Source organism: Manis javanica, chromosome 4 (assembly GCF_040802235.1).
Source record: "Manis javanica isolate MJ-LG chromosome 4, MJ_LKY, whole genome shotgun sequence".
NCBI lineage: Eukaryota > Metazoa > Chordata > Mammalia > Pholidota > Manidae > Manis > Manis javanica.
The window spans coordinates 14,562,576-14,588,710 of record NC_133159.1 but is presented as its reverse complement, the minus strand read 5'-3'; the positions used below and the strand labels follow the sequence as shown (position 1 = coordinate 14,588,710).

General features: G+C 46.2%; 1 long non-coding RNA gene across 1 annotated transcript; it reads right to left on the bottom strand.

The window, feature by feature from the left end:
- Window positions 1-319: 319 nt before the first annotated feature.
- On the bottom strand, window positions 320-24,345 carry LOC140848835 (uncharacterized). Its single transcript, XR_012130039.1, has 3 exons — window positions 24,222-24,345; window positions 1,581-1,636; window positions 320-565 (listed from the first exon to the last, which is right to left on the bottom strand). It is a non-coding gene; the product is annotated as an uncharacterized lncRNA (long non-coding RNA).
- Window positions 24,346-26,135: the final 1,790 nt, after the last annotated feature.

Here is a 26,135-nt window from a genome sequence, read left to right as displayed (position 1 = left end):
AGAAAAAGGCTGAGGTGTTGCGCATGGCTTTTACCTTGTTTCAGACTGGAAGGGGTCCTCAGCGCCAGTGCTCATGCTGTGCTGCCTAGAACAGGTCTCCCGGTCCTGGTCCTGGAGAATGTGGGGAACCGACAAGACGTTTATGAGTGCCACCACCTCTGCCACACTGATTTTTTCAGGACTGGCATCAGGGAGTGTTTACTTAAATTCTTAGCACGTGTTGCAGGATAAAAGATTCTAAGGAAGTATGGGCTCTCGCCCAACAGCTTGAGGGCCGAAATCATGTCTTCCCATCATGACCTCTTCATAGAGTCATGTATCCTTTTTAGCAGGCCTTGATGGCAAGCCACAAGATGCCTAAGTGAAAGAGGCTTGGATAGTGGGGAAGTCGAACTCACGTAACAGAAGTCTGGGAGAGAGCAGTGCCAGGGCCACGCCATCAAGGACCCAGCCTTCCCCAACCTTATGCTCTGCAGTGTTGGCAATATCTACACCTGTGGTGCCAAGACACATGTTGCAGCTTCAAGTCTCAAGGCCTCACCTTGCCAGGATGAGATGGCATCATCTATTAGCAAGAAGAGAGAGGCAAGGGCTATCAGGAAGGCCTTTGACGCGAACGCCCACTGCTTGGCTCCTGTGTGGCCCCATCAGAACGGGGGGCTAACTTCCCAAGTGCAGGAGTTCTGCCTGCCCATCAGTCACAGATGTCAGCAGCCTAGGGTGCTTGTCTTAGACTAGAAGCATCTGGAAGACAGGGGCTATGTTTTCTCTCCCAGGGTTCCCACAAGGTAGCCATAGCATATGGGGAAAAAAATCCATCTGATTTATTTTCTTGTCATTTCAGCAAAACAGGACCACTGTAGGAGTCAACTGTGTCAATGTGAAAAATGGCTGCCTACTGTTTTGTGAGAATCTTGAACATCTATAATAAAAAGTACCAATATGACAACAACCTGGGGCACAGTGGGGGGCCCCTTACCCTGGAAGCCTACCCCCCATCCCTACCTCACCCAAGCTCCCTGACAGTGAATTTGAAAACACCCTTCTCCACTTCTAGAGACGAGCCAGGAGCACTTTTATCCCCAGAAAGAAGCCTTCTATCCAGAATGAGAAGCCCAAAGCCCAGGGCACCTATGCCTGGCCCCTTTCCATCTGCTTTCTTGGCCAACAGGAGGTTTCTCCATTTCCACTCTGCTCCTCCAAGCCCAACGTCCTGCTTAGCAGTGGTAGCTCCACACCTGGGAGGCTCTTCTGAATAAAGCAATTCATTGGTAAAACCTGAATGTGTGTGTGTGTGTGTGTGTGTGTGTGTGTGTGTGTGTGTGTGTGTGTGTGTGTGTGTGTGTGTGTGTGTGTGTGTGTGTGCGCGCGCGCCAAACTGGTACAAGGAGTATAGTGTAAGAGGTTAAAAACACAGACTTTGGAGTCAGAATGGCTGAACCTGTTCCCCACTCCCCCACCTCCTTAAGCTTTCGTGCCCTCATCTCAACAGAGATGACACTGGTGCCAACGGCATGGGCTTGTTGGAGAATTAAAAGAGGTCTGCAAATGTGTAGCACTGGGTCTGGCATGTTTCTTACCCGGGAAACCCAGCTGTCCGTCTCTGCTTCCTTGGGCGAGAGCAGCTCCTGCTGGCCTGTTGTGAGAAAACAGGAACATTGGGTCTGAATGTTCTGCGAGCTACAGTCCACATCCGCGCGGTATCTTCTCCTGCGTTGTCAGCCTGGTGAAGGTGGGTCAGTGTAATGCTGGCCACCAGCGGATCCTCTGGCCATTATGCCTTCACCCAGGTGCTGGTTTCCTGGGTATGCAACCCGTGCAGTCCCCCAGGGCCGCACGTGCAGATGCTACACTTAGCTGAATGCTTCACTGCAGCCGTCTTGAAATTCTTCATAACCAGGGGTCCCACATTTTATTCTGCATGGGACCAGCAAATTATGTAGCTGGTCCTACTCTCACCTGGATGCTACCTCCCCTCCTGCAGACTGGCTTCTGGAGGGGTGTTCCCACTGGGACCAGCTATGGCCCCATCTGTGTCTTTAGTAATCCTCAAGGCTGCTGAGCATGGACCCCTGCACAAAGGCACCCTGCTTAGGGTGGCGGTGAGAGCTGAACTTCACCCATGCACATACGGCTCAGCAAGCTCTGCATTCAGCCCAGAGGGGTGGCTTTCTGTAATTCATCTTCCCAGGAGGGCCGCCTTTTTCTAATTCTGCACCAAGACGCTCCATTTGCTGGCAGAAGCCCTAATCATGTCCGTTCTCATAATGAGAGAAATGCAAATTAGAACTTCACAGAGATACCACTTTTATCTGTTAAAATGGGTAAAATTCAAAAGTGAGACAACCTGCTCCATTGGCGAGGGAAGCAGCTCTCCGAGGTGACTGGTGGAAGGGCAAAACACCCACCCCAAGGGCAAATTGGCAATATGTATCAAAATCATAAATGTGTTTATTCTTTGGCTCCAAGACTCCACTTCTGGAAATGTACCCTCTGGGTGCATGCACACCTACAGAAGGATACTCAGTGATTCACAGGAAGTTCTCTTATTGCCACATTGCTCCGAATCAGGTTGCAAACAACCCAAGTGCCCAGTAGAGAGGACTAGTTATATAAACAACGAAACAGCCTCAAAATGGAATACACATCTGCTTAATGAGGGAGCTTCCTCTGGTGCAGTATAGACAATCTCCAGGACATGATGACAACTAAAAAGAGCAAAGGTGGAGAACACTGTGAACTGTGTGCTGCATTTATAGGAAAGGGCAGAAATGTGAATATGTATTTGCTAATATTGCCTTAAATACTTAAGGAACACACAAGAAGTTAATTAAAATGGTTACCTCTACAGGGAGCAGGGCTGGCAGGGAAATGCAGTGGGCACAGATGGGGTGAGAGGGAGATTTCTCAATATACAATATAAAAAAAATTCTTAATTTCAGTTTAGTCCTGTGAATGTATTTCCTATTCAAAAGAATATTAGCTTCATCAAACACACATAAGCATTCTTCTCCCTTAGACAGACAGTAATTCTAGGAGACAACAGAGTCTAATCCAGGGATTGGCAAACTGAGATAGGGCAGGGACATGGGACAAGCAGCATGATTAATTTCTCCTGCCTGTGATTTAAAAAGCAGAGATATAAACAGCAGAGTAAGAACAGGATGGGCGCCATCCTAAAGCTGATTCCATTTTAAAAACCAGGGAGTTAGGAGGTAAGCTTCCGAACATACTCTTTGGTATCCAGCCAACAACCTATCTTAAAGCAGGGCAGGCAGTCGGAACGGATATGTTCCCAGACCTTGAGGATAACCACTATCCTAGAGAAGAACAGGATCAACAAATTCCTTGTGTTAAGTCCATCTTAAAGAATAGCTAGAGGACTGACTTTGGATGGTGACCTGTCTCTCACAGGAGAGAGACATCAGAGACCACATGTCAAGCCTACACCCCACCCCCACCCCCACTGCTCCGCCCTTTGCCCCATTCTTGAAAGCCCTCAAGTGCACCTCCTCTCTGAGGCTGCCCACACTCCCCTTTCTTCGAGTGTGTACTTTTTGCCTTAAATAAAGACTTCTCTGCTCAACTTACATTTTGTCTCTGTGCTCCTCCAGTGGTAAGCACCTTTGTTACTGTTATTTCTTTCTATTTTCTAGACTTACAAGGTTTCACTCTCTCTCTCTCCTACTTTCAGACAAGTAGGGAGGGACTACAGAGATCTCTGATCTGGGCTTGCAAGTCCCTGTTGCCTGGGTGACCTGGACAGGTCTGCAGCTGTACAATCATGCTCTTCAGCAGCCTGCCAGAAAATCTCCTTCTTTGCCTTTAGGAAGTTCTCAGAACATAATCTCACTCCATCCAGTGCTCTGTGGCTCCCCTAAATCCTGGGGTGGTAGGGGCTTAGTTCCCACACTATGCAGATTCAAGCGAATGCTGGACGCCAGGTGACCCTGGCTTTAGGAGTTGGTAAGGGATCTGCCCTATGCCAAGCAGGAGTTCAGTGAGCTTCCCTTTCCTCCCTCTGTTTTTCCTTGTGCTCTGCTGCCTGCAAGGCAGCTGCCATTCCCTGTATTTATGCTTTAATGAACTCCTTCCTCACCTACACTTGTCCTACCTGTTCGAGAATTCTTTCTTGCCCAGAGCCAAGAACGCTCCCCTGTCCTGGTTGAGGTTTCACCTGGTACACAGGGAGAGACCTCCCCAGATGCAGCTGCCCAGCAACAAGGCCACAGCCTGCCTGCCAAATCTGTATCCTGCCTGTGTTGGTACAGCTCACAAACTAAGAATGGTTTTTACATTTTTAAATGGTTGAAAAAATCAAAAGAAGAAGAATATTGTGTGACACATTAAAATGATCTGAAATTTACATTTTAGTGGCAATAAAGTTTTATTGTAACACAGCCATGATCTTTGGTTTACACATTATCTACGACTGCTTTGACACTATAATAGCACAACAAAATAATTGCAACAGAGAATGTGTGGCCTTTGACAGGAAAAATTTGCCCATCCCAAGGCTAATCAGGTGTTTCTCAAACTACCCCTGGTGGAGGACCAGTTCCTTTTGTCTTTGGTCATCTCAGATCAAAAGACAAAAAAAGATCAAAAGACTTTTGCAAAAGAAAAGACATATGAGAATACAGATGTTTTATTATTTGATTTAATAAACAAAAATTACCCTGTCAAATTGCTTTGAAATTTCTAAACACTCTTAATCTCTGTATGTCCCTCACCATGGTTGGGAAACAGTTCACCCAAGGGTCCTGACCCCGTGAACCCCACTTGGGGAAGCACTGGTGGACCCTGTATTGAGGAAAGACAAAGGCCCTTAAGTGGTTTCATAATTAGCAGCATGTTTCAGTCTTTGACTCAGGGTGAGTATATAGATTGTCTCCTTTCTTCCTACCCTTCAGGACCCCCAGACAGAGGATGGACTCACATTTCTCCACAAGCGCTTTTCAGTTGCAAGAGAGGCTCTGAAATGCCCTCCCAGAAAAGCCGCAGTCAGATGCCAGCCAGCCACGGCTCTTTTCTTCTGCCTTGCTCTGAGGGGAGAGAAGGGGGTGGCTTACTTGCTCCGTCACATTTCTCACTCCAGGAATGACTTTGTACTTTTTAATCGAGTGTTCTTCCAAGAAAATGTCTAACATAAATTCTTTATGTGCAAAATTTTGGAGGCCTTCTATTCCTGAGAACATGTTTTTTACAACCTCACACTGAGTAACAATAGGAAAGGATGTAATATTCTAGGTTCAATTTTTTTCTTTTATGCCTTAGACATATTCCTCTGTTTTCTTTTTGCATCCAGTATTGCTGATGAGTCTGACAGGAATCTGACTCCTAACCTCTGGTTGGTTATATGCTTTTCCCTCTGAAGCTTCTAGAACTTCCCTCTGTCTTCGATGTGCTTCACTCTCACCAGAACGTGTCCAGTCATCAGTTTTTCTCATCTATCCTGTGTGCGTCCTTGGGTCCTCTCACCTTTAAGTATAAGAGTTTTATATTTATTATTTCTTTGACTATTTCTCTCCATTTTTCCTCTCTCCTTGGACTTCTGTTATCTGCATGTTGGCATGTTTATCTTCCATATCTCTTAGGTTTTCTTTTATACTTTCTATTTCTACTGTTTCCTTCCACTTTCTCTTAGGAGGATTCTGACTAAGCTTCTAACTCCCTGTATCCTTCTTCAGCTGACTATCCCACTTCAATGATTATATTCTTCATAACTAGCATTTACACTTAGGGTTGTTTTTTGATGATTTATTTTTGGCTTGTGTCTTCCCTTACTTACATCCATATGTTTTGACATGCTTAATTTCTTGTTAAGCCATCTGACGATTCTGTTTCAGATGGTATATGTTGTCACGTACATTTCCTTTTTTCGTAGTGTAGTCTGTGTGCCTCAGTTTAGGGTGAGGGGAGGGGATGAGTCCTAGATTGGCAACTGTCATTTGCTGCCACCACAGACAGGTGCCTTGGACAGCATTTCAGCACTCAACTCCTGGGAAGCAGCAGCTCTGACAGGAAGCTGCCTCCAGAGATTGAAATCGGCCCTGCCTGGTACTGGGGGGGTGCAGGGAGGAAATAGTGAAGGATGACATGAGCAGATGAGAGCCTGAGAGTAGCTGAGCAGCCTGCATGTTCCTCAACAATTCCTTGCCCCAGTAGAGCTCTTGGACAGTTCCAATGTTTACCTCCAGAACTGGAGCATCTCAGTTCTGGCTTCTGGGGTGAACAGGCAGAGGGAGAGGAGAAGAGGATTTAAGAAGCTTCCTCCCAACCAATCCAGTACTTGCCACAATGGTTGTCCTGTGCTCAGGGCAGGGCTAGCCCCTTCTCCCCAACAGCCATAGCCAGCAGCCCAGAACAGCTTCCAATTTCCCTGCAGGACCCTGGATACATTCTTTGGTTATCTTTCAATTCCAAGCTTCCCTCTCAGATCTGTAGTTTTGCCAGATTGGTTTTGGCAAAGGGAGATATCAGCCTGTGTCAGTTTGCAATCTTGGCAGAAGAAAAAGGGTAATGCAGGGCATGAAATCTTGTGTGTGATTTAAAAGTATGCAAAGACTGGAGGTTCTTCAAGGAACCATATACCTAAATAACCACATGAAGGACAGATCGATAGTGGAGCCGGAGAATGAAGGAAAAAAAATGAATGAGATAAAACAAAGCCAATGTCTTGCACAAACCTATAATAACTGTGTGCTATGAGGAGAAACTGTGGTGCGACAGGCTAGGTAACTGATCAATTATAAATGCATTTATACTTTAACTCAGCAACCCCACTTCTGGAAATTTGCCCTAAAAATTGAGTTCATGCATACACACACACAGTGATACATGAGCAATGTGTAAGGGACAGCAAAAATTCAAACCCAGAGCTGTCTTGAACCAAAGTCTGTTCTTTCTACCACCCATGACATTGGAAACCTTGACTGGAATGTGCGCATGGGTGCCAGTGGACATGCTGGCCAGCTGGGCCTCTGGATCCTACGTTAGACAGTCTGGCCTGAATGAAATACCCATTTCTCAATGGTTGTGATCTCTCATCTATATTAACAGAGATCATGCATAATCCCAAAATCACTGTTACCCCAGTTTTAGGATGGAGTTAAAAGGATGCATCCTGCCTGATAGCACATAGGATAAAGTCAGGTCCATTTCTGAGTGGCAGAAAGGTGACCATCTGAGACTGAAAATCTACACATGATAAAAGGGGACATTAATTAAGTCGTTGAATGAAGGAATGGTAGACTGGGAGCAACCTAAGGATAGAAGCCACACCTGGTTTAGCTTGGGGCCTAGCCAGGATGCTACAATTGCTGAGGGCCCAGGGCACAGGTGGGGCTGCAAGAATCTGGGCAGACACATAAATGGTGCCTAACACACCTGTGCCTTGAGTCACTGAGCTCCACTCATGCCCTCCCGTTATACCCAGCTTCCACTGTACCACATGGGGCCTCCAGTATCTTTTGATAACAAGATGCCCTCCCTTCCACACTGAGAGCGAAGTAGGCGGCCAGTGGGCTAAGAGTCTTCCTCAGGAGTTAGTCTGGATCTCCTAAAAGACTTTAAGCAGGAAGCTCAAGGAAGTAGCCCCAGTCCCCACTGCGTGAGCTGCTTCCAAGCTCTCAGCGGACGCTCCTCATCTCCTTCCTCCCGCACCCATTCCAGACACCTCTCATTCTCAGCCACCACTTTTGCCTATTTCTTGTTCACACAGCATTAAGTCAAGAGCAAGAACCTGGGCAACCAACCCACGTGGATCCCACGTGAGGAAATTCCAGAGTCACGGGCACCCAGGTCATGGTCTAGAAGGGGGACCACAGGCCCCAGGAAGGCACGTCCTTCGGCCTGCAGAGTCCTCACCCCACGGCAGGGGCCCTGCTACCCAGGTTTAGAAGTACTGCTGCTCTGCTTGGGTCAAGAATCTCTGAGAATGGGCTCTTAGAGAAAAAGATTTGTTCCAGAGAAGAGGCTCTTTCAGGGAAGGCTAAATCTTTAGAAAAAGCCAGCCTTCTTTGCAGTCACCTTCCCACACCCACAGCTTTACTTCGATTTCCATGGCTTTTCTTTGGCCAGTGAAGTGATGAGGCTTTGACTGGTCTCTGAAGACCTTGAAAATGAAATCCAGACCATCTGAGCTTCCCACATTTAGTTCAACCCTAGCCCAGGAGGCTTTGCCAGGGCAAAGCTACTGATGAGTCCCATTCCCCAAGGGAAATAAATCACAGCAACCACTTTATGCAGCACGGAGACGGAAGAGCCAGCTGGCTGGCTGACGGGCTTTCCCACTTTCCAGCTGGGTCATGGCCTGGGAGTCACTCCCATCCCAATGAGAATGTGCTGGAGAAAGGTACTCAGAAGCCAGGATGTTGACAACAGCAGCAAAAACAGATGTCTCCACAACCCCCACTTACTGGCACTTACATCTGTGGCCAGTCCCAGGCCAAACATTTTAAATGTATTTTCTCATTCAATTCTCTTAGCAAGCCTTTGATAGACAATATTGTTTTTCCCCCCTCTCCATTTCATTCATTCAACAGGACATTTATTGAGCACTTATAATGTTTCAGGCACAGAACCAGGCACTAAGGATACAGCAAAAGCCAGACAGGGAAGGTTCCTGCCTCTTGGCATATATAAGCCACTGGGAAGAGACAGATGCAGCCAGTAAACAAATTATAGGGAAAAAAAGAGTAGTAAGTAATATAAAGAAAATAAAACAGGAGAATAGGAGAGGGTAGGGGGCAGGCAGGATATGTATCGGAGATAGAGTGGCCAGGAAAGTTGCTGCATAGAAGGTGTTTGTAGTGAGATCATGCATGATATGAAGGAGTCAGCCCTAATATGATCAAGGGAGAATCAGTCCAGGCAGAGGGAACAGCCAAGGCAAGTGCACAGGGGCAGGACCCAGCTTGATATATTTGACAGAAGGAAGGAAATGATGGTGCAGAACAGAAACAGAAAGAACCAAAAGTAGGTGTGGTCAGTCAGCAGAGGAGTGCAGGACATGAAATCGAGGCTGCTTAATCTTACCTCTGTGCAAAATGTCTTCTCAGGCAGATTAGCAAGGAAAAAGGAAAATGAAAGGAAGAAAAAGAAGAAAAATCCTAGGTTTCTGGAATAAAATATGGAAAGAGATGTACAGCTATCTGGACAGTCTGGGAAATAATAATAATAAGCTGGTGCCTCTGGATCAAACCATACCTGAAAGCTTCTACTCTTTCCCTTACATAAGTCGATAGCTTCTTTTATTGTTTAAGCAGTTCAAGTCGGGTTTTCTGTTATTTGTATTAAAATCGTTGTAAATGATTTGCACACATTTCTAATGTTTACTATTTTTCAACTTCCCTGATGAAGTGACTATTATTAACTTCGCTGTATAGATGAGAAACAGAGTGGAAAAAAATCAATTAACACAATTCTTAATTAATGGCAGTTAGGATTCCAACTCAGAGCTCCAAAGATTAAACAGACTAGAGATTATGTTATTAGGTTATTTCTTTAATCAGCTCTTTGGTCAATTCTGCCATTGTTCTATATTTTTACTTGTTAACACCTGTTTGTATCTCTGTCATTTCCTTCCTACACTCCTTTCTGTTTGTCATTCTTTTTCTAATCTTTTGCATTGAATGGTTAATTCATCATTTCATTCTTCCTGGCTTATGAATGCATTTAAGGCTATACATTTCTATACATTTTCTATGTATAGTTTGATCCTAACTGTAACTTTGAAATACTGTGTTTTCACTATTATGTTTTCAATGTGCTGTAGTATTTAAAATGTCTTTATGTATGTAAGAGATGTTTGGAAGAAACACCCTTCCAAGTGATTGGGGCGTTTTTCTTTCGTCTTTCGTTAGTCATTGTTGCTCTTACTACCTTGTAGACCAAGTCTGTACTATCTTTACTTTTCAAAAAATTAACTGATGATTTCTTTGAGACCTAACACATGATTCGTTTTTGTTTACATCCCCCACACACTTGACTAGAAGGAACAGCCTCTATTTATAGAGCATAGAATTAGACCTACTAGGTTCTTTACACAGTCATTCAACAAGTATTTCTCAAGCATCTATTATGTCACAGCACTGTTTCAAATGCTCAGAGCACATCAAACAAAACAGATGTCTGGCCAACGTCCCTGCCCTGGCCAGGGCAGGGGTAGGGGGAAATAACTGATGAACAATAAATGTAAGTTGTGTGGTATATTAGAAGGGAACAAATGCTATAAAAACAGAAAAGCACAACAGGTTAAGAGAAGTGGGCTTGGGGGGTTGTAATTGTAAATAGGGGGAAGGATGTCTCATTGAGAAAGTGACATTCGAGCAAAGAATTGAAGGACATGAGGTGTCAACCAGGCAGATATCTGCGGGAAGAGCCTGCCAGGTAGAGGGAACAGCCAGGGCCCAGGCCCCAAGCAGGGCGTACCTGGCATTTTGGGGGACCAGCCAGGAGACCCTGGCTGCAGCAGAGTGAGCAAGAGAACATAACAGAGATTGAGAACAGGGTGTTGGGCCTCGTGGAGCCCTGTGACCACAGTGAGACTTTGTCGCTCGCTCTGCGACAGACTGAGATGAAGTGACTTGCACATAACTGATCACTCTGGCCAGCGTGTTGAGAAGACTGGAGGATGCAAAAGATGCGAGGAGGAAGGACCTTGTTGCTGGCCCACAGGTGAGGGGCGGTGGCAGTGCGGGCAAGGTAGGGCTGGTGGAGGCACTGGGAAGTGGCAGTTTCTGGATATAATTTGAAAGGACAGCCAATAGGACTTCCTGACAGATTGACTAAGGGGCGTCAAGGATGACTTCAAGGTCTTTAGCCTGAGCACCTAGGAGAAATGCCATCAGCTGAGTTGGGACAGACCGTGGAGAGGTTCTATGGGGCGGGTCAGGAGTTGGCTCGTGGTGGTCCACACCACCAAGAGCTGCCCGTTAGACATCCACGTGGAGATGTCCAGTAGACAGACGAATGAAGGCCTCTCGAGTGGCTGGGCTGCAGATATAAACCTGAGAGCCACCAGCCAAACATGGCAGCAGTGGATGGTGTTTAAAAGCTGTGGGAGTTGATGACATCAGCAAGGGAGAGAGCATGGAGAAAGGGTTCAAGGGCAACCAGAGGCACCCCAGTGGGGCAGGCTGGGAGGGAAGATGAGAAGGAGCCGGCAAAGGAGGCTCAGGAGTGGCCGGGGAGGCAGGAGGGAAACCAGGAGAGGGTGAGGTCCTGGAAGGCCAGGACAAGCCTGGGCTGAGGAGGTGGAGGGATCAGCATGTTAAATGCTGCGGAAGGTCCACTAATACGGGAACTGAGAATCGGCCATTGGGCCAGCGACATAGTCGTCATTGGTGACCTTAGGGAGAGCTGTGTGGTGAAACTCTGGGAGTGAGACTGACCGACCGGAGTGTGTGTCAGTCAAGGTCCCACAGAAAAGAGGGGCCCCTTCAAACTGGGTAACTCAAGGAGACTTTGATGAAGGGACTTTTGGCAAAGGTGTGGGAAGGTATAGGGAAGTCTCAAGGGATATGGACGGAGCAGTGGGGTAGTTGTTTCCATCCCAATGCCTGAAAAGTCCAAGGAAAGCAGCGGTCACCAGAACCCTAGGGCGTGGTGAGGGAGGGACTCAGGAGCTGTGGCTGCAGTCAGGGGACACCCCAGAGAAGGGCCCAGGGGAACAGACTCTCTGACCTCACCCGCCTCCCTCCTCTGATTCTCCTGCTGGTCCTCACAGTGGCCAAACCAAACAGGAAGCCAGAGGGCAAAGGGACCAATTGATGCAGCCTAGAGGTCAGTCTCCTGGGATGCAGGGACCTCGGGAACAGAGCTGGAAGGGCAAATACAAAATGTGCAGGACACAGGATTTGGGGGGGAACAGTGGTTGCTGTGCTTATGGTTAGTTTTGAGGCATTTCTCCAGCATTTTCTATTCCATTGTGCCCAATATATGCAATAGGTGCAAGAGAGAGAAGTACACACTTATGACTTAGATGAAAGATTTTTTTCTTTAACTAAAAATGACAAGGCCATGAGAAACATTACATGTTCCTGTGGGATGAGCCTTCCTCCCTTTTGACCAAGCCCTCCTGGTCTCTCAACTCACTGGCCATTCCTTCTCTATCTCCTCTGCAGGCTTCCTTCCTTCTTTACTTGACCAGGGTTCCCCTGAGCCCTCTTGCTAAGTGGAATGTGGATGCGATGGCTGGCATGCAAGCAACCATATTGAACTATAAGGTATTACACGTAGAATAGCAGAGCAGCAAGATGGGGGACACCTAGCCCTTGATGACTGTGGACTCACTTTTATACTCAAGACTGCCTATTTCCAGGCTTCTTTTCTGTGAGAGAGAAAATTTCCATCTTGTTTAAGCCACCATTATTTTGGGTTTCTATCATTCACAGCTGAACCTAATCTTGATACACCACCCCAAACCCAAAGCAGGAAATCCATTCCACATTCTGTTTCCCATTTCATGTCCAGCCTCTGGGCCAGCACAGCCCATTAGAAGTTCTGCAATGAGTTCAAAGGACATCAGAAACATACTCCAATAATAAATTTCAACAATAAAGTACCCTTCATTTGAATATGAGCCCTCTCCTATTACTAAATTCACAGGAAGAAAGTAGTCTGAAAATTACCCTAATTCATTTACTCTAAAATGCACGTTTCCCCCCACCTCACTTTAGTGCATGTAGATTGAATGCAATCCAGATATATCTTAAAATCACTGTCACTTCACAGTTGTCTGACAGGCAGCAACTTTTTAATCTAGTTGTGTACAAGCGTTCCACTGACCACCTCAAATAAGATCAAAGAAAAGTGAGCACCAAAACATATTAAGAAGAATATGATTTTCACCTTGCAGGCTAACCCCCAAGGGAATTAGGGTCCAAAATATATCTCCTCAATTCCTCATTGGTTTGGTCTCAGCTAGAAGATTCAAGATCTCATTTTTCCTTTTATGTTTCTAGGCAGTCCCTCAGATCTCAGGACATTCTGCTAAGGCAGTGATTCTCCAACTGGAGGGAGCCCCAGAATTACCTGGAGGGCTTGTAAAAATGCGTTCCAGGACCCTATCCTTACAGTTTCAGATTCATGAGTTCTGGAGTGGGGCCTGGGAATGTGCATTTCCAACAATCCCCGGGGTATGCTGACACTGCTGGTGGGGGGTCCACATTTGAGAACCACTCTGCTAAGGTAATCTTCCCCCTAAATTAGCCTGTCTTTTTCCTTTTTGTTTGCCTCCTTCGCCTCTCCTGTTCAAATTGGAAACAAACAAAAAACTCATTTTTGAAAGCATAGTCCCCACATAATTCTGGCTCCTTTTTGAATTTCCTGAAGAACTTGATCCCTAGAGACAGTATTAGAAATTCAGGCTGCTTTAACTAAGAAGGTTAATTGCTTTCTTAACCCTCCTGTTGACAATCTAACTGCATCACTTCTATACCTCGCTACAAGTAGATGGTATGTTATGTTTATAATAAGAGTACTCATTCTTTTTCGCTTTTTTTCTCTATTACAAGACCTACCATCTTTCCATGGGTGAACTCAGTACTTTGTCACAGTCTGGCTTTGGTAATTAATAAAATATACATACTAAAGGCCCAACTTAGATTTTAAGCGGGATTGACCACATTGGAAAAGCCATCTAAATTCAAGGCTGATCTCTCCACAGGAGGGTTTTTCAACCTCAGCACTATTGACATTTTGGGTCAGAGAATTCTCTGGTGTGACTGTCCTGGGCACTACAGGTTATTTAACAGTATCCCTGGCCAACATCCACCGGATCCCAGCAGCATCCTCCCCCTTGGGATAGTCAAGTACCTCTCCAGACATTGACAAACATCACCTGGGGGCCTCAATCACCCTTGTTTGAGAGCATGCCTCTCCCATTTAGTCCTGTGGCTCTGTGGTCACTCAGAGCATCTGAAACGGAAAGGAATTTGGGCAGCGGATCTATGTGGCCCTCGTAGGCCTTTGCTGAAAGCTAAAACCCTCATGCTCTAGGGCAGCACTTCCCAAATTTCAGCATGCCTGAAAATTACCCTGGGCATCTTGTTAAAATGCACATCCTGGTTCAAGAGGTCAGGGGTGGGACCTTCCTGGGTACTCACAGTAGGGTCCAACCCAGACTAAGTGAATCAAAATCTCCATTTCAACAAAATCCCCAGGTGATTCACAGGCATATGAAAGTTTGAGAAGCCTTGCCCTGTAGAAACACACTAGAATTTAACTGAAGCTGAAGTCCTGGCTTGCAGACCAAGCTGAAGAAATAGAACGCGCACTCAATCATTGTTCTGGCCCAGGGACTGCAGGACTTGCCTAGGGAAGCCTCTTTCCGCCCCACACTGTGTCCTTACCTCAACTGTGCAGGCTGCCTGAAGCTCCCATGACCTTAGGTATTTGCTGAAGGTCCCTGCTCTCTGTTGCACTGTGCTAAAGCCAGGCCCTTCTAGTTCAAGGCCAGGTTGAAGTAGCCTACTCATTAAGGCCTGCATGGCCCATGTTTTTGCTAAGTCCCTCCCCATGAACCTCCCTTTGTGTGCTAAGATTGTCACTTGAAGCTCCATCTGTACAGAAACAGCAGCTTTCCTCAAACACCACTTGAAATTTGCTTTCCTAATTCTATTCCTTATCTATTTCTTAAATTCCTAGTTGATGTCAGATTTGGGTTTTGAAGGCAAGGTCATTAAAGAATACTCTTTTCCCCTTGGCACGTAGATAGCTTTTGCAGTGAACTTTAAACTTTGTCTCTTATTAACTCAGATCCAAAGAACAACTTATCTCACAGACTAATTTTCTTTAAACATTTTAACACAAATACTATAGAACTGTATCTCTAGCTCTCCAATGCCACTAATCACTTTCCACTGAGAGTTAGTTATTTCTGCACCTGTTTCTCTCTCTGTGGGACAATAAACTTGGAGAACAGGCTACCTACTTTATTTGTCTTCTACCCAGACGAAACTGTGCATGTAAAAGATGCTCAGAAAACATTTGTTTAGTGAACGATCACAACTGTTTGTGCTATGCCCCTTGGTCTGTTTTATTTATGAATTAAGTAATTCCCCAACACCTTCTAGGTATGACATGAAGCCTAGGTCTGGGTCAGCCCACCCTCATCAGATCCCCTCCCACATAGTGGAACTCTGAAGCTATTCCTACGTTGCAGATTGTATGTCATGTTGTCCGATTTGCTGCTTGGTTTTTCCTTATATAGTTAGTTCACTGCTGGCCTTTTCTTAATGTTGGAAGTCACTTCATCTCGTTTGCTTTCATCTCTTCTTAGATCCCTTTGCTCCGTTATCTCAGCAGCTAAGGAGGGGATTAACAGATTATTTCTGATCTGAAATTTTTCTCTCAAATCAGAGGATAACAAGGAGACCTTGGGTGGGAAAAGATTGGAAGCTATTTTAACTCCTGGTGAGGAAGAATGAGGAATGGATGAGCTTGAGCTTGGCTGTTGAGAGCTCACACATGGTGTGACTGACCACTGAGCAAGGGAGACTTTGGCCCATTTGAAAGGCTGGGGCGATACTCTCTTCAAGGCAAGGTTGAGCCTCAGATCTCTGTTGAGGTTTCCAACCACAGCACCTGGGTGAGACCAAGGAACAACAATGGAATGTTCTTGGGGTGAAAGGGTTTATACCCAACTTTATTCCCACAGTGGCAGGTCAGTCACTAGAATCCCGTCCACTCAGAGCGAGTCTGCGTGCAGCAAGCTGGTCCCTGCCTCTGGGCCTCTCCGCCCCTGCAGCCGTCTCTGTCTCTGTCTCTGTCCTCAGCACTGCCACCACTCCAGCCTCTGCTCTCCTGCAGCCCTGCAGCTGTGCCACTGTGTAGCCCAGAGCACTGGGTGGAGCTCTTTATACAGAGTCAATAACAATGTATTGCCCACATGTGTGTAGTGAGCTAGCCAACCAGGACTAGGTGAGAATCCTGGCTGCAGGAACCTTCACGTTATCCACAAAGGGAACCTTCACGTTATCCACAAAGGGAAGACCCATAAATCAAAGTTAATGAAACATTGATAGGTCCAGTTTGGGTGCCTATACCTGGAAACACCCCTGGGGCCAAGAGAAAAGAAGGATGCACTTGGACATCTTGGGTCCTAGTCCACCTTGTAGTGGAAAGTACAGGGCATGACACACAACCCTGCAGGATCACAGGGACTGGAGGCGAGGAATGGTAAAAAATAGTTATTACCAAGAAAAGGGAGAGAAGGTATTGATAAAAGTCCTTCCGACTACACCGCATACACGTGGACACACACACACATACACACACACACATGCACACACATTCATACTCACACAAACACACATATGTCAAAGGATGCCCTGGGCCAGGATATCCATTCTTCCCCTGCCATACCATCACCACTACATTATTAGCAAAAAAAGTCAGAGGAGTTTTCTCTACTTCAACAAGCTCTCTGGGAATAATTTAGGACAACGAGTGTGGATTTCAATGCCCAAGTTAAAAGAGCTCTTCATGCTGCCATAAGGGCTCTGTGTCCCTGTGCATTTACCTGAGAGCAGAACCCGCTGAGTGACAGACCCTTCTCACAGGCATGGAGATGCTTAGCGTCTTGTTTGTAAATATTAACAATCAAGGACCACCAGAAATGTTAAGAAACACTAAAAAATGAAGGAGGCCAACATAATCAAACAAGGTTGGGGTGGGGGGGTAGATGTCCAGAAGATACAGAGATAATTCAGGAACCAGAGATCATACTTTTAAATCTTGAAGTGTTACTCTCAGAAAGATTCAGGAAAATAACACATTCATAAAACACCAGGAAGTTATGTTAAAGTCGTAATGGGATAACAAGAAAGCGCACTTAGAAATTTTAAGAAAATATATGACTGCTGGAATTTTTTTAATCAAGGAAGGGTTGGAAGACAAAGTCAAAGTAATTCTCAAAAACAGAACAAAAAGGGTTTAAAATATATACAACAGAAAAGATAAGAGACTCAGAGAAACAACCCAGGAAGTTCAACTTACAGGAAACCCCAAAAGAGAAAGCAGAGCAAAATACATTCTCAAAGAAACATCAGAATTTCCCAGAGCTGAAGCCCAACAATTCTCAGATTGAAGGACCCCACTGAGTGCTAGGAAATCAGCTGGGGAAGACACGGATGCCTCACTAACACTGTAAGTTTTTTGAAGGCTGAAGATGAAGAAAGTGTCCTAAAAGCTTCAGAGAAAGAGGGGGAAATAAATGGATTATCTACAAAGCAACAGGAATCAGACAGAGAGCTGGATATGGTCCGTGGGCCATAGTTTGCCAATCCCTGGGCTCAAGTTCTACATCCAGAAAAGCATGAGGCAACCAAGATACCTTGGGGCACGAAAGGATTTGGAAGTTTGCGTCTTTTTCCTAGAAAATTACGTGAGCGTGCATTCCAACGACATGAGAGGGTAAGCCAAGGTGAAGACACAAAGTCCAAAAAAAAAAAAAAGCCTCAGAATCGCAAAGATAACAAAAGGTTGTCCCAGAATGATGACAGCTATGCCTGATGGAATTCTAATGCCAGTCTGAGTGGCCCTCTAATTTAGAAGGGCTATCCTGGCAGGCAGCTGGACCCTAAGGAACCTCAGTGAAGTGGAGATGCTGGAATGTCACCGTCCTGTCATTCAGATGTGTCAATTACACGAATCAAACAAGACCTCAGTGGTGACTGGCCCATTTCACTTCTGGTGACACTCACATGGATTGGCCCATATGGTGGGATCTCATCACCTCACCAACTGCCTATTATGATGATGTTGCTCATTTTGGCCCTGGTGATTCCACTGCCTCCTGGCTGGCCTCCCGCGCATCCCTCAGCCCCTCTGGAATCATCACCAGCATTGCTGGCCAAGAAAGAAAAGCCCAGGAAAGGACAAGCCTTTTAAAAAATTATGGTGCGCTCCCCTCCCCCCTCACCCATCTGGTTCTCAAAGTGAGAGAGACAGAGAAGGCATCTGGACCCTCTCAGGAGGATAGTGAGAGGGTGGGTGGGAGGCGGGATGCCCAGGATAGAAACAATCAGGAATTCACGTCTCCTTAACGCTGTTTCATTCCTCCCCCAGGTTAAGATGACGAGTCTGGCTTTTTCACGTCATGTGATAGGGACCAGCATTTGAATTCACAAACCCAGGCCACATGAGACACAATGCTGTCCAAATTAGCACATTGAATCACAGAACTTTGGGCCAGAGCGCCCGTGGAAATACATCCAACCTGACCCAACATTTCAGAGGAACCTCAACATCTTTTCCTGCAATTTCTCCCCAGATTTTGGATAATATGAATTGGCAGATTCCTTCCATTCTTTCTGGGATAGCCCTTCTGCTTCAGATTCCAGAAATCCTAAACTTGAGCCTGCTGTTTATTCACACGTGCATTTGCTCATCGAATGTGTACATGCCTGCTATGTGCCAGGCATCGGTCTGGGCACTGGGGATAGAGCAGTGAGGAACATAAAGTGCCTGCCCTCCACGAACCCACATCCTACTAGGGACCAACAGAAGAAATAAAGAAAGAAACATGACATAGTGCATGCAAGGTGGTGCCAGATCATGGTAACTACATCCCTCTTTAATTAGCTTAGTTCTGTCAACCGTCCCATCACGAGGCCTGTGCATTCCTCATCCCCTTTAAACTGCTATATGTCAGCAATCCCCAGCCCCCACAAGCTTTGCCCTTGGTGAGCATGTGGCTATTTAGCAACTGTGGGTATCAAGGGCAGCAGTGTGCCAAGTCATGGTTCCATGGTCCCGGGAACCTATCCCAGATGCTCCACTTCCCTCAGGGCCAGTACTTAGAATCTTCAGTTTTTACATCAATGGAAGAGCTTTGTTTGCAAGCTACAGAAACTTATTCTGGCTAACCAAGGCCAAAAATGAATTGGTTAAAGGAAGCTGGGTGTCTCATGCAGCAGGCCTTGGGGGGGACAAAAGATAAGAAATCTCAGCAGCAAAACCTGACGAGCCATCACTTCATGACAGTGAGGACCAAATGGCTCTGCTGCATCTTAAGCTAGTGCATCGTTCTGCGGACGTTGAGTCCCAGGAGAGAGGCTGACTGGCTGGCCTTGTGTGGAGTGGAGCCTCATTGTGACTGTCAGTTCCACCAGGACCATATAGAATGAAGAAAAGGAAAAAAAGGTGGGGAAGATGATGGTATCAAAGCAGGAGAGAACGGATTCTGAGCAGAAAAAAGCAAAGACGTCCGCAGCGCTTCTGAGCCCCTGGGCCTCTGTACCCAGGGCTCCTACTGGACTTCCACTTTGGGGCGATCACCAGCTCAGCGCCAAGCACTCTTGGAGGCCTCAGCTCAGGGGACAGCTCCTCCTTGCAGCTCTCCTTGAGTGAGGGCCATCCAGGCGGAATGAACTGTCCCCCGCTCTGTTGCTCCCGGGTGCCTAAGACCTCACTTCTGTTTCAGCCACTCACACATTTACTTCTCTGTCCACTGGGATTGGCATGGAGTCTTTTCATCTTGGCAACCAACCGGGTGTTAGAATCCTAAATGTTTGCTAAACTGAATGTGTTGAATTCTTTTCTCTCCTTGTAAGGACTTGGGAACCATTAATTTGCACCTATTTTGGGGCTTCTCCAGGCAGCTCTGGAGTGTTTACCCTGCTCTGGCTTCTGGCAGCTCCTTTATTTGTGTTGTAAGACTTTCCGGGAGCATCAGAACTGCTTGGCTTTGTTTTTGAGATGTGCTCTTTGTTCTTGCATCTTATCTTGCTGGTTTTTCTTGCTCAGGTTGTCATTTCTCTCTTAAGGGAATCCAATTCTAAGGAAATCCAATTATTCGTTTTGTGCTTTGGCTGACAGGGAGGCACCCTGAGAAATTCTTAGTATGCTCACTTCCTGGACTTCACTTACCTATCTCCCACAAATTATAGCAGCAAACTTCATATCCTTAGATTAACACCCTGGAGCTTAGAGCAAATATTCAGAATTGTTCAAACACAGCTGGGGTTCTTCTGGATTTTTCTTTATGAGTAGTTTCAGCTCCACAGTTTCATTGACTTGGCTTGGGTTTGGTGTTTCTCGGCACCCTCACAATAGCGGGCCCATCTCCCTACCTCATCTCCAATTAAACAAGCATTTCTGGATTTACAGTAAGCATTTCTAGAAATGCCCTCATTTCTGGAAACATGGTACTGAAAGGGACATGCTCTGTGTTTCTGTAGCATCCATTTGACTTCTAAAGCCTTCCTAACAGAACCCAGCATTTCCTTTGGGAATCTGCTCCTTCCCTGTTGCATAGCAGCCATTCAATTGGGCCAAATATTCCCAACCGCAGATCCAAGGACGGGCCCAAAGGATAGGTGGGTGAGCTTCCATCTCATCCCCTTTGCAGCAGAGATTGTCCTAGGTTAGTCTTATCAGAGCAAAGCAGAAGACTTTGATGCCATTCCTGTGGGCAGCTGTGCGTCCCCTTATTTTCCCAGTGCGAATGAGGAAGTATGAGGCCCTGGGTGTGCGTAGCCATCTTACGACCACGAGAGAAGCCAGTTGAAGAACACAGGTGACACTGGGAGAGAGCGGGACAGAAAGAACTGCAAAGGATACAGAGCCAGAGCCATGATCCCACCAGGCCTGAAAGCTACCATGCCTCCAGAATCTTCCCTGACTTGAGCCCATAATCCACCGTATCATTTAATATGGAAAATTGGTTCTTTTGTTACTTGCAATGGAAAGCACCAATATGTAAATATATAGGGTCATATAAAAAGTCACTTAACAAATGCATAAGATATATATACATATATCTTCTCTCTTTTATTCATTCAATAATAAACTTTTGTTGAACACATTATATACTAAGCATTGAGGATACAATGATGAATTTCTTACTCTCTTGGAGCTTAATAGTCTGCAAAAGGAGATGGATAGTCAAATAGTCATCAAAAATTTCTAAATGCTAATAAAATGTGATGAGTACTGTGAGGGAAGAGAATAGGTGACTTAAAAGCATGGAATAGACTTCTCTGGCAGAAACACCAAAGATTCTGGCTCCCCTTCCTTGGTTACTGGAATAAGGGGAGCAACCCAGTCAGTCAGGAACTACATTGCCCAGGTTCCTTTGCATCTGAGTGAGGTCATATGATCAATTCTCACCAATGGAATGTAAGCAGCAGTGATGGTTATCACTTCCAGGCTAAAACAGGTTAAGAAATGGGTGTGTCTTCCCCACCTTCCCTCTTCTCCTATCTGCTGGCTGAGGTCACTGCTCAGGGCAACTCGGAAACCACAGAACAAAGATGGAAAGCACTCCACTGCTTGACACCTTGCCCCCTCGTTCACTGATTCTTACAGAATGACAGGAAGAAACATTGTGATTTTTGCTTTGTGATCATTCTTTTTCAGTGTGATGGCCTCTCTAGCATCCATCCTACCCCTCACCACTGTGTAGAGGGAAGGGATGAGACTGACCCTAGATCCAGCCCCAGGGAGTAGGTTCTGATTGGTGTACACCATCAGGGTTTACCATCCTTCTGGCCTTAACCAAAATCAGAGCCACCATCACTTGCCATTTTCCCAGGCACAAAGAATGGTTCAGTCAGCGCACGAACCAAGATGGATCCATTAGGGCTCTTGTTGGTATTTGAGGGCGAAGCTGATGCCGGGGTTCTTGTTCACGAAGCCGAAGAATGAGCTTCACAAACACTCAAGGTAGGAGACAAGGTACAGGCTTTTGTTTAGAAATAAAGTGAGAGGGAAGAGCTCCTGGCTCATGCCAGGGGGGTTGGGGGGGGGACAAGAGGGCCTGTAGTGGTGCGTTGTCTAGGGGGTTTTATAGGCAGTTGAGGATTTTTCAAGAACATGAAAAAAACTTAGGAGTGTGGACTTCCCTCATCTGCCCTGTCCTCAAGGTGGGCAGGGTCACAGTCTGATTGCTGGGGCTGACAGCAGGTCATGGGTTATGCTGATACCCTTGCAGAACACTCAAACATTCCAGACCAAGTTGCTCCTGGCCTTTTGACCTTTAACTGATCTCCCTGAAGATGCCCATATCTTTACCCTAGAGAATTAGTGTGACCTTGACTTTGCATAATGCTTAGCACAGACTTTCAATAGGGACTTCTTTGCCCATTGCTACATTGCTCTGACTGTAAATATTCTGCCCAGCTTTTCCCGGAGGCCCTCACCCTACTCTGACTACACCCACTGTCCCTGTCTCAAAGCCTCGCTCAGGAATGAAAACAAGGAAGCAGGCAGCCCCAGGAAGCCACTGGCCGGTGCTCATGTCACTTCCGTGAGTAAGGCTAGACTGAAAAGAAAGAGGGCAAACCCAAACATGGAGGAGAGAGGGCGCAAGCGGAGAATCAGAGAGAAACCTGGCCTGCGTCCTGATCTAGCCTTGCCTGAAGGAAGATGTGCCTATGGAGTCTTTAGTTACTTGAGTCAAAACTCCGGGTAATGTTTAAGCCATTGTAACTCCAAGGGAAAAACCTGGGACAAATTACCTTTGAAACTGAAATCAGTCAAAGGGAGAAATAAAGTGGGAGAAACCCATTTATTTTTTACAAGCAGCCAGCCCACATCTCTCTCCACCCAGCCACAGAAGAAGAGATCCCCACCCAACTTCTCTGGTCCAGATAAGCCTTTGTTTGCCCTTGGAAACACCTATTGATATGGAGTTGCCCTAAAGCCAGTCGAGATTCTGAAAATAGTGCGATTTTACCCACAGCCATTTGTTTTCTGTTCCTTACGATCAGTAGAATGTAAGTAAGCTCCAAGAAAGTAAGTGAACTATTTGGCTTACCCAGTACCTGGAACAGCACTTCACACATAGTAGGAGCTCAGTAATATTTACTGAATGAATAAATAAGCTGAAAGTAACATGTCTAGCACTGTTAACAGTGTGAGCTCCTAAAGGAACTCACTGTGTCTAAAAACAGAGGCCACTTCTATGAAATGCTGTTCCACCTGCCAGATGCATCCAGGGTAGCTATTAACATGTGTGAGAGTCGAGGGATGACAAACTACAAGCTGTGATCCACGGGCCAAATCCAGTCTGCTGCCTGTGTCCATAAATAATTTTGGGGGGAACTCAGCCATGCCCTCTTGTTTGCATCCGTCTACGGCTGCTTTTGAGGTATAAGGGCAAAACTGAGTAGTGCAACAGACTATATGATTTGTAAAGCTTAGAATAGGTACTGTCTGATCCTTTACAGAAAAAGTTTGCCAATCCGTGGTGCAAGTTTGTTTGAAGCTATCCCTGAGGATGGCGCCTCTTCTATCAGTCTGTGACAAATTATGTAATGGCCACAGATTCTTGCCATTCCCGTAGACAGGTTCTTCTGTAACGTGACTCTGCCACTCCAGTCCTTCAGAGGTGGGACGTGTTTCTCCACCCCTTGCATCCAGATGGGCTTAGTGATTTGCTTTGATCAATAGAATGTGGCAGAGGGACAGTCCTGTGCAGGTTCAGGGCCGGAGCCTCAGGAGGGGCACCACTTCCACCTTTACCCCTTGGGACACCAAGACCCTCATGTAAGGGAGCAGGTCTAGCCCAGTGGAGAATGAGCTGTCACACCTCTCATCCTGGTGGGGGACGAGAATTGAGGTACGCCGGCAAACGGCCAGCACCAACTACCAAACATGGGAGTGAGGCCATCTTGGACCCTCCCACACAGTGGACCCTCCAGCTCACAGCTGGAGAAATTGCGAGAAATAGTAAATTGCTGTTGCTTTAAGCCACAGACCTTTGGCTGAGAATCCCACCAGGTCCATGGCCATGGCACGGGTGTGATTTAGAACTGCGAGGGCTCTTGCAGATTCATTTACATCATCTTCTCACAGCTCTCACAGAAAATAGAGGCCCAGCAGGTGCAGCAGAGATGGAAGCCTGACCTCTTACTACCCTGTTTAGAATTCTTTCCTCCAGCCTGTATCTCAGGCTCCTTAAGTTCTAATGGGGCAACATCCTGAGTATTGGGGCATTGGTAATGTCAGATGATGGATTCCCAGAGAGAGAAAGTTTGCAGTTTTAGGAAATCCAGGTCAGGAGCCAAAGAAGCCCTAAGGCTCAGCTTCTGGGCATCTGGGTAACTCTAGGGAGGGCAGAGCAGCAGGCTCTGGAACATTGAAACACAAATGGTCAGAGGAGGCAGCTGAGGTCAGCTTCAGGCATTCTATGGAGCTGGACACAACTCCAGGACCCTGGGCCTCTGGGGTGTCTCAGTGAGCAGACATCAGGCCTGCTCTTAACTCACCCCTGGGAGGCAGCATGGAGCGGCACCAGGCTCATCCGGCTTCTGGCACATCCTGTGAATTGGGTAGCTGTGTGGCCTTGGCTGGTTACTTCTTTGGCAGAATGTTGAGCCTGAGTTTCAGCATCTGTAAAACAGAAAACAATGATACCCACTTCACAGGGTTGGTGAACATTAAATGTAGAGCCTCTAGAACAATATAGGAGGTGCTGAATGGATGGTGGCAATCTCTACCACCAGTACCACCCTGAGATTCAGGCAAAAGGCCCCTGCTCAGGGTCCCCGCTCTAGAAGACCTCATATATCACCCAGACACACCTCGACACACACACACTTACACACAGACATACACATGAATGCACACAGATGCACGTGCACACCCCCATCATATGCACGCATACATACGTACACATACATGCACACACAGATGCTCATGCACAGAGATACACACACACACACACTTAACTTACTAAGAGGCCCATCTGTGCCTCTGTCTCTTGCTGGGCACTCAGCATGGAAGTAGTACAACCCCCAACCATTCGTTCTCAGGCCATAGTGAAGAACTCCCTCACATTCTTGCCCTGTGTCTTCGAGACAAAAGGCAACTGCATCGAAGTAGGACAAAGGCTCTAGGCTGCACGGTTGCCATATCAGCGACTGATGCTGTGTCAAAGGGAGGACTGAGCAGCAGGACACTTGAGAATGGATGAACTCATCAGTTCCTTCCCCTCAGAGAGCATGAATGCACTAGTTCTTGCACAGTAAAATATCACTTTCCACTGATTCCAAACATCCATTTTCTTGTATCTGTTCTCTTCTAATTCACGTGTCTGACAGGGTTTGTGAACTAGTGAGGTATTCACTGGGTTACTAAGGAATATTTGGCAATATCAAACAATGGATGTTGTCCCGGTCCGCGGGACGAACGTGGAGTGTACCGGAGACGCCTGCAGAAATGAGACAAGCAAGAGACACAAAGAATGACCAGCAAGACAGGATGTCTGATCAAGCTGGCAAAGTTTATTGTTTACAGGCTCAATTTATACAAGTAGCAAGTAAGGGGTGGGTCAGGAGATAACTGGACTTTAGGTGGCGCCGGCGGGGAGGTGCAGAAGGGTGATTGGGTCTTGGTAGGCCCTGACGGGAACGGAGGACCCGAAAGAGAAGCGGGGGGTTTGCCATTCTGGGGGCGGGGGAGGTGTTTCTTGCTTAACAAAGGACAGAAAAGGCACATGCTGTGAGGTAGCCCAACTGCTAACTCTGACTTAGAAATGCAAATGTTGCTAGGTAAATTAACCCCAGCTCTAACCTAGGAGTTCACCAAATGTGCCTCTTAGTGATAGGCGAAAACTTGTTTCCAACGTGTGGATGGGTTCATTGTTGCTGACTTTATAGGCAAGATTTCCAGCTGATTTTACAGGAAAGATTTTTACTCAAAACGTTGCTGTTGTCTTAAGGCTCCTGTGACCGAATCTGCTTAAAGGCCCACAGATTTGCTCCCAACAGGATGTTACTTAAAAAATTATGTAAATGTAGGTCTAAACATGTGTGTCAATATAGCAATTATTTACATTGGCAACTAAATGACACTGAACACTAGAATTGCAAATAGTTCCATTTTTATTAAAATATTTGGTGGGACTTGATTATATTTCAACAAAAAAGATTTTAAAAACCCACTTACATCAATGGACAGATCATCTAGAAAGAAAAATTAATATGGCAACATTGGCCTTAACAACACATTGGACCAGATGGACATAGTGGCTACATCCAGAACTACATCCAAACACTGAAGAATATACACTCTTTTCAAGTGCACATAGAACCATCTCCAGAATAGATCACATGTTAAGCCACAAAACAAATCTTAATAAATTCAAGAGACTGAAATCATATCAAGCATCCTTTACTGAC